The 15,015-nt window shown below is 40.9% G+C and overlaps 1 protein-coding gene across 9 annotated transcripts in view; it reads right to left on the bottom strand.

Annotated features, from left to right (window-relative positions):
- The window catches only part of ERBIN (erbb2 interacting protein), a 110,948-nt gene that overhangs the window by 72,074 nt on the left and 23,859 nt on the right, over positions 1-15,015 (bottom strand). For 7 of the 9 annotated variants that reach the window (XM_052670012.1, XM_052670014.1, XM_052670017.1 and 4 more), the window contains one exon: positions 949-1,014. The exons of the other annotated variants lie outside the window; for them this stretch is intronic. The gene's annotated coding sequence lies outside the window, so the exon portion shown is untranslated. The remainder of the gene's footprint in view (positions 1-948; positions 1,015-15,015) is intronic. 9 annotated transcript variants of the gene reach the window in all.

Below are 15,015 nucleotides of genomic sequence, written 5' to 3' on the forward strand. Positions count from 1 at the left end.
CAGTCATCATCCACAATAAACCACACCAGAATGCATTAGCACTATCTAAGCCATTTCATCTAAAATAAATACGTGATTGACTCATACGATGCTATGAATGTGACCCTCAGTGCTTTTTCCCTGCTGCCCTTTATCACACAAACCCTTTTCCCTACTACATCACACCCACATATTGTTTATAGCTTCTAATACATTCTTTTGGGAGGGACATATCTAAGTTTATTTGCACAGTACTCAAACATGGTAATATATCTTATAGGGAGCGTGGGTGTGTGTAAAATGCAAGTGGCACCCAACACCCACACCTCTGTGAGCAAGGAGCAAATGCTGACTCACTAACATAGATAACCTATTAACTACTTCAAGCGAGGAAGACAGAAGTAATCTAGGCAATACGGTGAAGATGACTAGAAACAAGAACAAGTCCTCCCAAACAACCAAAAGACTGCCACAGAGTGAACACTACTGTCCTAAAATACAGATCAGTGGAGGTTTGGGTCCTCTTGGACACCATTTAAATGTAGGTTTCCAGCAATTCAGATTAATAACTATTACTTATACCCCATTACAACCATAAAGTACATAGCCCTCAATTTTAATTCTGCTATAATAGATGCACTCTGAACATACGTCATAAATCAAGCATATACCTTGCCATTTATACCACCACTTATGTAGAAAATTGGATCCAAGTGGGGTTTCAGCTTAGTAAAATGCAGAAGATTGTGGAGAAATGCAGTAGCAGAAACTTATACATAAAATTCAGACTGCACATTTACAGTCACTAATAATGCCATTAGCACATGGAATTCATGAATTTGTCTTGTGCCTGTGGCCTTTCATTGCTAGCCAGGCTATTACAGCTGCTGTTCACTGAACACTTCGAGACTTCATATTTAAATTAGCTTGAGCTAGTATTACCTGAACGCTCTAACACTTTGTACTTACATTTATCGAATTGTGCAGAAAATGCACTGGACTAAGCTGATGGAATCAAAATCATCTAGAAGTTTTCTGAAAATAGAGTAACAAATAGCTGTTAGTAATCTGATGAACTGTTTACTCCCATATGTGGCACTTCTCATACTTAAGAAACATAGTTTCATAACACAGATTTTAAAATTGTTTAAATAATAGAAAGTACCAGCAAGCAGTTGCTATAATTGTACACATAATAATAGCTCTCACTCCACCAGCCAAGTCATTGTTAGGGTATTCCTGAGTTCCGTTTCTTTCCAGGGCAGAGGTGAGGGGTGTTATTTGCCACACTGAAATCTATTTTCGGATGTCACTTCCCCCTACACGCATGTAAAACCATAACTTTCCAACTAACAATTGTTTTTACAAATCTTTTACTTCCTCCTGCACTTCGTCTGTTCTTCACTAGTTTACTAAACTCATTTACAAGACATCATTGAGCAGTTTGACAAAATTAGCAATCTGAGAACTTGCTTGCAAAACTGTTGAACATTCATAGCTAGAAGTGACATTAACCTCACTCACCTCAACATAGAAAATTATACAAAAAAGTTCAAGTGTTTTTCTTCGTTTGGGTAGATGTAAAGAAAAAAGAACTGTCGGATACTTTTTAAAGCTTCAAGTGTTAACTGCTGGGCACATCAATTCAATGTCATAACACTATATTGTTAACTCATCTCATGTGCGCATTGTGAAAATCAATTCCTGAATGTCAACGTTCTCAAAGAGAGAAATCAGAACAATACACTCCCATATTCAAAACTGAAGTAGGTGATAAAGCAGGAGCAAAGAGGAATCACAGAAAGATGAATTAAAAAAAAAATAAAATTACTTAAGAATGTAATTAAAACTTTTAATAAGTTCTGAACAATTGAAAAGGTATCTTCCTGGAAGCTTCCTCTTTGGAGTTATATTAAATTCACAACTAACCTTAACAGCTACTGTTCATGAGTAACCATACACAACATATTTCAAACATACCAAAACATATCAAAACATATTTTTAGACTATTACACTTTACCAAGGCATGTGCCATCTGCCACTGAGTTATAAACTGTTTTTTTCTGTGACATTATCACATTACTCTTGAAAAGCTTAATGCTGCTGCTTAATCTCATGGTTTGAACCAATTTATGGACACAAAGTCTTGGCTTGTTGTTAGATCTCCCCACTACCTGCCTGAGAGTCAAAGATGAATACTGCAGACCATCACTTGTTGCCATATAATTTTGTAATGGGGATTTGGGCACCTTCAAAGACAATTCACATTCAGGAAAAAACTGTTCTAGAATAAGTGATTTATTTTATGGAGCTTCTGAATCTAACAAAGCAAGAACAATTGTTACTTATACAATTGTTACTATACTTATAAGTTACTTATAAATAATTGTTACTTATAATAATTGTTACTATACTTATAGGTAGAAGACAACATTTTCTGAATAAGAACAGATGCAAGCTTGTTGCATCCCCTTCTGATAATGAGGTTACAATGGGAACTTTTCCCCAGTTCCTAGTGGCTTCTTATTAAGTTTGACCTAGACCAACACAGAGTTGGGTTTTAAGGCTAGCGTGCAGAAATTGCTGCGCCTGCATGGGCTGCAAATCACCACTAGGTTTCTCCTCAATCCTAATCTCTTGCCATTTCCACAGTCTTCTTAAAGAAAGACCTTCACTTGTTGTCAGAAGTCCTATCAAACTGCAAATTCTGAAATGCATTTTGAAGACAATACTCATGCATCTTCCCGATCCCTCTTAAATGTGGTCCCACTTTGCAGTATATTCCAGCAACATAGGAAATGCATCATTAGATCTGACCGCTAAACTTTTTTTCCCTCCTCTCCTTAAATTCCACAGCATTTCTTTGGGATTTTCTCCAACAAGTCAATATAAGATCTGGCTGAAAGAAATTAAGTCTGTACCTCAAGACTTCATATAAACAAAATAAATCACCTGATTACCTGCAAATTATTGTATTGTTTTCTTTTGTTTCTTTGTTTGTTTTGTTTTTTAACAGAAAAACAGGCATTTACTGAACTGCATTAGATGACATTCAAGGCAAAATTCTGCCTAGCAGTAGACAATGCAACTTAACTGCTCCAAAAGGTTCATTTTAACATAACAATCATTTACATCAGCAGCTGAAAAAGCAAAACATTTCTTTTTAGTAGGGAAAAAAATCTCAGTATTAAAGCTCAGTAGTGAGATTAGTGGACTAATTCCATTCTAGATATTAGCTTTTGTTTTGATACCATTAAGGGATCAGAACGGAGACAGACTGATAATGTCATGGATGAAATAATTCGACACATTTATGGCCAAGTACATAAAGCTATTACAGAATAGTTTCTATTTGAGAGATATTGGAATAACAACGAAAATGCATTTAAAAAAAAAAAAAAAAAAAAACAGAAAAAAACCCAGAAAAAAAGTGATTGGCTTGCTAATATGACTCCTATCAGCAGTCCTATGTTTCTCAGAGACCTTATGGTGCTGTACAGGTGAACCCCCTAATCAGTGATAAAATCCTTAATAAAGGTGAGAACAACAAAAGCATCACCTCTTTTGCTTTCTCATCCATCCCACTGCTATTTTATGCATATTCGTTTATCCATTCCTCCTCACTTTTCTGTTATTCTTTTTTTTTTTTATTATTATTTTCCTGTATGTTTTTGTCCATCCCAAGTTTCTAACTCATTCCCAATGCTTCTCATTTCACAGCAATGCTCCAGATGATGAGAACCTCCGGGGACTGCTTACTTAAATTCACTGTGTACCAGGACTTGATCTCAATCACCAACACCAACGTCTGTTCTTAGCACATCCTTCTACTGATTCTGGAAAAATCAGCACTGTTCTGCCCACTGCTTCTCGAATTCTGGTAAATTCGCTCTTGCCTTGACTATGTTCTGAGTTTCCCTCTTTCCTTTTTCTCCCTTTCTACTAGAGAGAGAGAAACAGCTTTTTTTCCACATTCCCTCCCCAAACTATTATTTCATTCACAGTCCAGAGCGAAACTTAGCTTGTCAGTAGACCTGACTTCTGTCATCATCAGTTTTTTAAAAACAACATCTAGACAATTCATTCACACAAATTACAATACAATTAATTCCTTCATTTTCTTGTCTCTTACATTTACAACCAGGCTTAAAAATAAAGTTCTGACAATTTTCAGGCTGTTAATGAGCAACACTACTCATCAAACTAACCAATATTTTCCCTCCACTTTATCGCATGCACTTAACCATCGAAGTCACCTTAAGGTAGAGGATGTATTCCACCTAACACTCATGTTGAATCATGACAGGTGATTTCAGTTTGTTTACTGAAACTCCTTTGGATTATATCATTATAAAGGACAATTATACTGTTCGGAAAATAATTTTTAACTACCTTGCAGTGAAACACACAAAAATACATTACATGCGTTACATTTGTGCAAACATTCATACTAAAACGATTAAGGCTAGACTGGTACCATTATTTAGGCTAACTTGAAAATTTAATGCAGAGGCACTTACGTGGTTTGTTTCTCCATGATCTGAAATAGTAGCAAACAAAAACACAGACAAAAAAAAAAAAAAGTTTAAGAGTTTGATAAGAGCATGAGATTCCAGAGATGAAACGTTTCTTCGTAGGAGGGGTGCTCCAGTCCTCTATCATCTTAGTGGCCCTCCTCTGGACCCATTCCAAGAGTTCATGTGCCTCTTATGCTGAGGGCCCCAGGCCTGGATGCAGTACTACAGATGGGGCCTCACAAGAGCCAAGTAGAGGGGGACAACCACCTCCCTCTGTCTGCTGGCCACCCCTTTTTTAATGCAGCCCAGAACACAGTTGGCCTTCCGGGCTGCAAGCACACACTGCTGGCTCATATCCAGCTTCTTGTCCACCAGGACCCCCAAGTCCTTCTGTGCAGGGCTGCTCTCAAGGGGTTCTAAGCCCAGTCTGTATGAACACCTGGGATCGTGCCAGTCACAAGTTAGCAACATGAGACAGGGTTCTCGTGCAGGGAAGAGTTCTTTACTGCTGCATATCTGTCTTCTAAACAAACCCTTTATATTCTAACATGCACATTCAGTACGTTCACACTAACAATCCACTGGCTAAAAAGCAAGCAAGTTCCATAACAACTCTTCATAAACAGCAGAGAGCTTAGCTTATGTCTAGATACAAAACATCCCTGTTTATTCTATTCATCTCCCTTCCCCAGGCCCATGTTATAAGCAAGTTGACATTCAACGAGGTCAAGCCGACCTCTCCATCTCCTAAAATTCCCCCTTCTTTGCTAATGAAAAAAACGTGATCTAAAACATCTTGTACCACTTTCCGAACACAATGCAATAAGCAAGGAATGCAAATTAAAACATGGAGAAAAATGATGAGACAAACTAACACTATTTTTAACATATTCTGTATCCACACTACCAGCCTTACAAAGAGGCCTCCAAATATATCCAACCCGTCATCAACCTCTAATTTCTTAACTCAGTTCTGTAAATCTTGAATGCTTTTATGTATTGAATTTGAATGATCTGACAAGTTCATACAACACATGCCATTGGAATCCTGACACCTGTGACCCTGAACTAACAGAAGTCTGTACTAGCACAATTCTGTAGTGTAGCATGTCATACTTAGTCTATATCTAGTAGCAGAAGACTGTCCAATTAAGAGTGCTGCCATGCCATTCCCCAGAGTTCCATAAATACCTGTGGGGGGTAAGGTGACAGTGGTATCATTTAAGATTGTGTCTGAGGATGTGGCCAAGTCCACCCCGATGCTGCTATGGCTTCTGGCATACAAGCTGAGGCAGCCACCTGAGGGGAATTTGCTGTCATTGTGCAACCCTGCCATTATGCTTCTCCAGTAGTTTCCTACTGGAAGGAGCGGCTGGTCATTGATATTATATTTCGACCAACAATCCCGTACTCAGTGGTTGCCTTTTTTGAATCTCAGACATAATTGTTGTGATTTACTGCCCTTCCATGGACGCTTTGCGCAAAAGTGCCCAAATTGGTTATAACCAAAACATCCATACTGCTGGTTAAGGGATACTGCAACAAATACGCCTGGGCTGCTAGCATAACCTGGTGTTGATATGTGCCAACATCCATACACGCATTAATCATTTGCCCAGTAGTGGGATTTTTTAGAGCACGTAACACCTTCTGGCAGTCAGTGTTTGCATTTTCAATTGCTAGCTGTTGAAATACGGGAGCTGTCGCCTGTGCGTTATCGACCTGCTTTTCCAGCAAATTTTTAAGCCTATCCAGAAACGTCATATAGTGTTCTTGGGGCTGCTGATTAATGCTCACAAACGGCTGTCTTTGCTCCCTGCCTCTCGCACAGACTGGAGGGCACACATTGCCAGATGCTGAACTTACTGTAACCCTTCTGCAGGGATTCAGGCCTGCAGAGCTGGAGTGGAGAAATCACCCTCCCCCATCAAAGCATTCACATCTACAGCCTCGAGCGGATTTCTCTGCAGCAGTGCTCAATTTTCAGTCGCCTGTGCCTGTGCCAATCCTCTCAATTTTGATTCACACATAGTATACTGCATATTGGTCATGATAAGACAACACATCATTTTAAAATCATGCAGTGTAAAAACGGAACTATCACATACGGATTGAATCAAATTGACAGTACACAGGGCACTGATGCCGTAGTCTTACTGTACACTGTAAATCTCGCAGGGTACTTACTATACAATATAGCCTCCCACTGTGGTTCTTGATCTGGGGCAACCATTACAGGGAATGCCCTTAACATACCTGCGTCTCTAGCAGATTTCCTAGCCTCCCTCTCAACAAGCACCTACGCATTGTGTGGATCAGGAGAGACAGATCCAGCGCTTCATCAGGGTCTTTCAGGCCAAGATCAAAGGGATCAATGGGGCCCTCAGGAAGGGAGGCAGTGAGCCCCCTGCCTGCAACAGTGGTAACAAGGAAGTAGCTGGCACAGCAGGTGAGTCTGAGGAGGACCCTGCAGCTCCTTCACCCTTTGACAGACGGGGGGTGACTGACCATGAGCCCATATGACTTTTTTAAGCTTCAAAAATTTTTCTCCAAGTTTCATGTAACCTGGACACCACTTTATCACCTTTAGAGGATGCATCCCACAATTTCACCCAATCCCTTCCCAAGACTCTGGGTTGTAAACTGTCTGGAGGGATCCTTCCTGGTGGCCCATGCAAGCATTTGCCATAGATTGTGGGGAGATACTGACACCCCCCCATTGTTTAAGAAAAGACTGAAAAGCAACTAGGATGTTTTTCTGTTCTGAGGTCATTTTGTTCCCCAGAGTATGCATGCTTACCTTCATCTAGTGAGAGGCAATCAGAGTTGTTAGGGACAATGAATCCTCGGTCTGCTGTTTATCTCAATGCCTGTACAGGCTCTCCATGTTTTTCTCAATGCCTGCCGTGTTTGCCTCAGCATGGTATGTTTGCCCCAACTCAGCGTGCTCCACACTAGTCTCAACAAACCCTGCATTTGTCTCAACGCACTCCAGACTGGTCAGTCTTGAAGGCAGGTCAAGTCCCTGCTCGGTCCCTGTTTGGGTATCAACTGTCCCAAGCTAGCAACACAGCACAGGGTTCTCATGCATGGAAGATTTCTTTATTGCTGTGTATCTGTCTTCTTCTAAACAAACCTTTTATATTCTAACATGCACATTTAATACATTTCCACTAACAATCCATTGGCTAAAAAGCAAGCAACTTCCATAACAACTCTTCATAAACAGCAGAGAGCTTAGCTTATATCTTCTACAAAAAAATCCCTGTTTATTCTGTTCATCTCCCTTTCCCAGTCCTGTGTTATAAGCAAGTTGACATTCAACGAGGTTGGGCTGAACTCTCCATCTCCCACACCTTGCACTTGGCCTTGTTAAACCTCATTAGGTTCAAATGGGCTCACTTCTCCAGCCTGTTTAGGTCCCTCTAGATGGCTTCCTTTCCTTCCAATGCATTAACAGCACCGCTAAGCTTGGTGCTGTCTGCAAACTTGCTCAGGGTGCACTCAATGCCATCGTCCGTGTCATTGATGAAGAGCACCACTCCCAAGACTGACTGCTGAGGGACAACACTTGTGACCAGCTTCCACCCTGATGCAGAACCATTGATCATAACCCTTTGGCTGCAACCAGCCAACCAGTTCTTAACCCAGCAGTCCACCCTTTAAATCCATAGCTCTCGAGTTCAGAGAGAATGTGGTGAGGGACCATGTTAAAGGCTTAGCACAAGTCCAGACAGATGACACTCATCAGCCTTCCCCTGTCCACTGATGCTCTCACTCCATCACAGAAGGCTACCAGGTTGGTCAGGCAAGATCTGCTCTTGGTGAAGCTTGCTGGCCGTCTCAAATCACCTCTTTACCTTGACTGTGCTTGAGCAAAGCTTCTAGGAGGATCTGCTTTGTGATCTTCCCAGGCACAGAGGTGAGGCTCACCAGTCTGAAGTTCCTTGGCTTGTTTCTCCATTCCTCCATTCCTTAAAAAAAGCTCTGTTCTGTTTCCCTTTTTCCAGTCCCTGGGGACTTCACCAGACAGCCATGATTTTTCAAATATGATGAACAGTGACTCGGCAACCATATCAGCCAATTCTCTCAGAACCCTAGGATAGATATCATCCAGCCCCACGTACTTACATACATACAGTTTCACAAGGAGGTCTAGGACTTGTTCCACTGTTACAGTGGGACAAAATCTGCTCCTCTCACCCACACCTAGAGCCTCAGGGTCCTGGCAGACATGGGGAGGTGTCTGAAAAAAGAGGCAAAGCAGTTACTGAGCACCTTAGCTTTTTCCATGTCTGAGGAAATCAGCTCTTCATCCTCATTCTTCCGTGGGGGAACACTCTCCTTGATCTGTCTCTTCCTGCTTATGTACTTGAAGAATCCCTTCTTGTTATTTTTCACATCCCTCACCAAGTTCAGCTCCGGCTTTCCTAATCTTATCTCTGCACACGCAGACAACATCCCCATATTCTTCCCAAGCTACACAACCCTGCTTCCACTTCCTGTACCTTTTTAAGCTGCAGGCCCTTACTCAGCCATACTGGTTGCCCACCTCTGCTCAATTTCTTCTGCTGTGAGATTGAGAGCTGTTGTGCTCTCAGAAGGGTGTCCTTAAAGAGCTACAAGCTCTGTTCTGTTCCTATGTCCTTAAGGAGAGCTTCCCAGAAGATCCTACCCAGAAGTTCCTTGAGCAGCCGGAAGTTTGCTCTTCTGAAGTTCAGGGTCCTGATTCTACTTTCTGCCATGCCTGTTATTCCTCCAGATCACAAGCCCACCAAGGCATGACCACTGCAGCCCAGGTTGCCTCCAGTCTTAATCTCCCTAATGCTTTTCTCTGCACTGATGAGCACCAAGTTCAGTAAGGCTTCACCTTGGGTAGGTCCATCCACTAGCTGGATCAGGAAGTTCTCCTCAACAGACTCCAAAAACCTCCTGAATTGTCTGCCACCCACCGTGCCACTATCCCAGCAGATATCCGGGTGATTGAAATCCCCCATCAGGACAAGAGCCCACGAGTGCAACGCCTCCCAGAGTTGAAGAGAGAAGACCTCATCAACAGGCTTTCCCTGATCAGGTGGCCTGTAGCAGATCCCAACCACTAGATGTCCTTTACTGGATTGATTTTCACCCATAATTCTCAACCTGGTCATGGCTGTTTTCTCAGGCACAGCTCTTCACAATGTACCCAATTCCTAACATAGAGGGCAACACCCACTTCCTTCCTACCTTGTCTATTCCTTCTGAAGAGCTTGTGGCTTTCAGAGCATTCCAATCATGGAATTCATCCCACCATGTATCCATGATAGCAACCTCATCAAATCTAGTTGAAATTTCTGAACTACTTGCTCCACTCTAGAGAGCATCATTTTATCCCCATCCCCCTTCATACCTAGTTTGAAGTTCTCTCAAACCCTTCCAGCACCTGGGATAGGATCAGCTTTCCTCCCAGAGACATGAAAGAACTGTCTGCTGCCATCAGGCCAGGCACTGAATAAACCACCTCATGGTTAAAGAACCCAAAGCTCCTGTGGCAGCATCAATCTTTCAGACACTTAAAGTGTTTTCCTACACTGCTCTATGTCCTTCACCATCCCAGAAGGGAGAGAGAATAACACCACTTGCACACCCACTCCTTCAACCATTCGCTCTAAACCCCTGAAATCCTTTTTGATAGCTCACAGGCTTCTCTGAGTGATTTCATCACTGCCTACCTGAACTATCAATAGTAGATAGTAATCAGAGGAGCAAACCAGACCCGGGAGTTTTTTGGTGATGTCCCTAACATGGGCCTCAGGGAGACAGTACACCTCCTTACCAATCAGGTCTGCAAATGGGGCCCTCCGTTCTCCTGAGAAGGGAACTGCCCACCACAATTTCCCTATCTTTCCTGACAGAGCCAGCCTCAAGGCATGGGGTGACTGCCTCACCCTAGGCTCCCTCCTAGGCAGATCCTCCCTCACCTCCCCGTTCACCTCCCCTTCAATTTCCAGCATCTCAAACCTATTGCTTAGTAGGATCTGGTGGAGCAGTGTAGGCAGGCAGGGGGTGTGCCTGTGATGCCAAGTCAGAACTCTCTTCCAACCCTCTTCATCTGTCAGATCTGTCCAACTATGACAGGGCAGAAATTCCACCACTTTTCTGGGGATATCTCCTGGGACCCTTCCCTAGAGCATGCCAGCCACACACCCCACCAGTTGATCTCCCGCTCACACTCCCTGATGGCCCATAGCTTCTCCACCTCCTCCTTGAGCTCTGCCACCAGGCTGAGCAGCTCCTCCATCTGCTCATACCTCACACAGGTGGCAGGAAGCCCTGCTACCCTCCTCCCGCAGCAGCAGGCTCAGGCACTCCCTGCAGCTGGAGACCTGAACAGCCACATTTCTGGACTGGCCCTCTGTCTGGGTTGTCACAATCTTTTCGTGACTATCTTGTGGAGACCATATTAAAGCCTCTGGTCCCAGAGAATGCCAAAAGGAGAGGAAGTATTAACTTTTTTCCTCTACCTCTCAAAAGTCAAAAACAGGTAAAGTTGTTTTAATCAAAATCCAATTCTCATCTCATTCAAATAGCTGCCACTAAGTTAATGAGGATAACCTAACATCCTTCATGCCGAGGACCAGCGATATTAGATAGAACACACACAAACTTTTCTTCCTTTTTTTTTTTTTTAAATGAGTACCTAAAACTTCTTTCTGTAAAGACCCTTAGGTTTACTTATCAGCCCTTGATGATCTGATGGACTTCAAGACATTGCCCACCTAATGACACCGAAGTATGCAGGCTGACAACATGCTACAACTGAACGGGTATTTCTAAACACACAGTATTCTTCCCATACTAGTTGTCTAGAAATCAAAGGCAAATTCTTCTTTCTGTCTTCAGGTTCTAAAACTTCTTCAGCCTGAATTAGATGTAGACTAGCTAAAAAACTAACCTGCTCCACTTTCCACCTCCTGTTCAGTTTCCCATATTGATTTAGCTTTTTTATCTAAAACACATCAGCCTATGCAGCGGTCCACATCAGTGTTGCATGACCCTCCAGACATGAAAATACTGAAAGAAACTCATACTTTTATGTACTTATAAAATCAAAATTTGTAAACTTTCACTATTTGTATTTATATAAAATACTTTGGCGGAAAAATGATGCCATGTCCACTACAACACTATACAGTTGCTTATAGTACCATCAGGAGTAAAGTATTTTGCTAAACGCATCTGCCTCATCATCATATCTTCACACTAACAGGCAAATGTATCAGGAGATGAAAGTACAACTGCATTAAAAAGAAAAAAAAAATCCATGGGGGAACCAGTGGGAATCAAATAAGGTAGGAAACAATCAATGAGTTTTGTGAGTGACAGAGAAGCTGCATCTTAGCTGAAGAACACAGTCATTCCTCGACCAACAAGCTGAATAGGCCAAGAACTTCAAGGACAACAGTCAAAAGGAAGTTTGTTTGCATAAATTAGTTAGCACTTATATCTATCCATACCAGACAGTGTAGCTGGAAAAGGAGGTGAAAGAGGAAAAGGAAGCCAGAATATGCTGGGCTATTTTAACAAGTTAGACAGAAGCATTCTCTGCATACTTTTCCTCTTAAAGCACTATACGTACTTAGACCAGTATAATAAGTTTTTATATTTGCTAGTTGCAGACAAATAGATCCAAGAAGTGCTTATGCAATGTAAGGGAGGTGTTTCCCAATAGTTTTTTTTCACAGAACTAAAACCAAATTTGTCAGATTAAGGATGAATGTGGTTTTCCTTCAACTATCTAATTCTGCCCAAGTGACAACCAAAGAATTTATTACATAAGCCAATCTTCTGATAACCTAATCAGGTTTTAGACTGACTGCTAGCAGCATGCACATTTATGACCAGCTAACTGCTATCCTTTATAAATCCTCAAACTAAAACAGCGTTCAGCAAGACAGCATAAAATACTGTAGTTCTGAAGTTCTGAATATCCATGAGCAAAAAAATCATGTCAACTATCAGGATGGTTTTCCTATTCCTCTTCTGCATTACAAGGAACAGCAGGCTGACAGAAAGACAGGCTTCCAACACACACTGCCAAGACAAAACATGTCTGGTGCTGACTGAATTAGCCTTCGCAGCTGAGCCACCTGAGATATGTTGGAATATGTGCTTCATGCTGAAACATGTCAATAAAACTAAGAAGGGAGAAATCTGAGCCAAAGCTTATTGCTACAAGAAAAAATGAACCAGCAAGTCAACAAGATTCAGAGTACCCATGGCTTATATAAGAAGGCTGGAACATGTCCAAGAACTACTGGACATGTGGAAAAACAAGAATACTTAAGGGATGGGATACCAAGGCCTCTCTTTAGCCAGTGTTGTTTCCTTTATTCAGTAAGTCCTTATATCAAGACAATGAACTGCGATTTTCCTTAGCTGACTCAATACACGGTTTCAAGAACTGCATATTTAACTGGAGCATAGTCAGAACACCAAATAGAAAATACAACACTACTGTAAAGAAAGCTGCAGTACTCTATGCAAGGAAGATTTCAGTGACTAGTCAAGTGCAGAATACATTGCAAAAAAAAAAAAAAAACAAAAATACCAACAACAAAACATGATGAACTTCAGCACTTATTATTTGTTTTTAAACTTTATTTCATTGATTTCAGTTCTATACAAGTAAGAACTCATTTAAAGTTCACTATCTATAATTACACAAGGTTAATCATTACCTTCATGATAGACCTGAGCTTTTAGTGGTGTACTAACTGGATTAAGCTGCACAACAATTAAAGCACCTTTTCCAGAAATAAAACTTTGAGAAGCAGCTGAATACACTCAGTTGGCAGCAAGAAGCCTCTTCCAAATAGACACTACATTTCTTGTGAAGTACACACTTCACCATTGTAAGTTTTACAGTTCAACTTTTCTAAACCTGCTTGCAGCTACAAGTCTATTACAAAGCTTACAACCCTGTTAACAGAGATTTCCTTCACCCTGGAAATGGTGATGGCTCATTAGTCAAGTATGCCAAAGAACCAACAGTTAAGCGCAAAGACAGTGATAGACAAGAGCAAACAAAAGCAAGGCAACAAAAAATAAACTACAGATTAACCATTCAATTTGAATTATGTAAGACTTAACAAGCGCTTCAATGGCAAAAAAAGATTTGCAGTGAAATTAGGATTATGAAAATGAGATTACAATTCAACATAAAATTGTTCTTAACACTGAAACATCTGCAATCATTCTATTTGTGCATGCATGTTAGGACAAGCTAATGTGAAAAATATGAATACCATGACAAAGGAAATATCTGTCTCTAAACAGAAGTTGAGCAATGTTGCCTGCAGTCCTTGCTTTGTTACTGATGCTTTAATAGTAAACAGCAGATTAAAAGCTTACTGAAGAAGTCTCAGCCTATCTACATTTTAAAACCATATCTCTCCAATGATTATTTCACAGTATCTCTCACTAGCCAGAGAACTGCAAAATAAATCTCAGGTGTGTAGCAGAGAAATATGGCACTGAACAATTCTGCGTAACCAAAGATGTATAGAAACAATAGTTCTGAAATGCTCACATAGAACATCAGGTACTTTAAAGAAATAATTAAGCTTTTCCTCTAAAGAAGATGGAATCTGTTCAAAATAAGTATTCTTGCTTTCTTTTAATAATCTTTATTGAAATAAGTCATAATAAGTCTTATTAAAATAAGTCCCAAAAACACATCTAGAAAAAAAAATTTCCAACTATCAATCCAACTAAATTATCATTTCATAATGGTTCCCTTATGGAACCATCTTTTCCATATACATCTCTCTGGAAGTACTGCCTCCTACTTATTTATTACCATGGAAACTACAATGGATATAAAAGAACACAATACAGTGAAAAACTTCTCAGCTACAAAATACTCCTTCAACACAGTCACCATAGCTAGTTATGTATTTTCACCAGCAATGAACAAGAGCCTGCATGCCTCACTTGTAAAAATCTGCTCCAGTGGAGGTGATCCATGATTACTGTAGAAATGAACCACCCACCACCGCACTGTGCTCACATCCACTGGCTGGTCTCCATAAACATTCAACAAATGTTGATGAATGTCAGTGGGTGCCATATTTTCCGTGTGGAAGAAGTCAATGACACACCTTTTCTCCACACATACTTGCATATCAGATACCATTTTGTCAGACCATCCCCTCTACTGCCATCTGTCACACAGCAACAACATACTGGAATGGAATACTGGTGGGAAGGTTCAGCCTCTACTGTCATACCACCAACATCCTCCTCTGACATCATGGGCCAACATAATAAAATAGGAGGCATCACTTTCAGAGCCGCCATTTGCATTTAAGACAGTATTTTTCCTATGAAAATATTTCTCCTCCAGAAGTTGAGCATTTTCTGTGGATAGTTAAAAATATCTTTAAGTTATTGTACCTGTATACTTGAGACAAAGATTAAGAGAGCAGGATGAAAAAATGTGTTTTGCTCCACAGTACTAGTAAGGACTAAGACAGT

The sequence above is a fragment of the Tympanuchus pallidicinctus genome, unplaced genomic scaffold, assembly GCF_026119805.1.
Source record: "Tympanuchus pallidicinctus isolate F22 unplaced genomic scaffold, pur_lepc_1.0 scaffold9, whole genome shotgun sequence".
Classification (NCBI taxonomy): domain Eukaryota; kingdom Metazoa; phylum Chordata; class Aves; order Galliformes; family Phasianidae; genus Tympanuchus; species Tympanuchus pallidicinctus.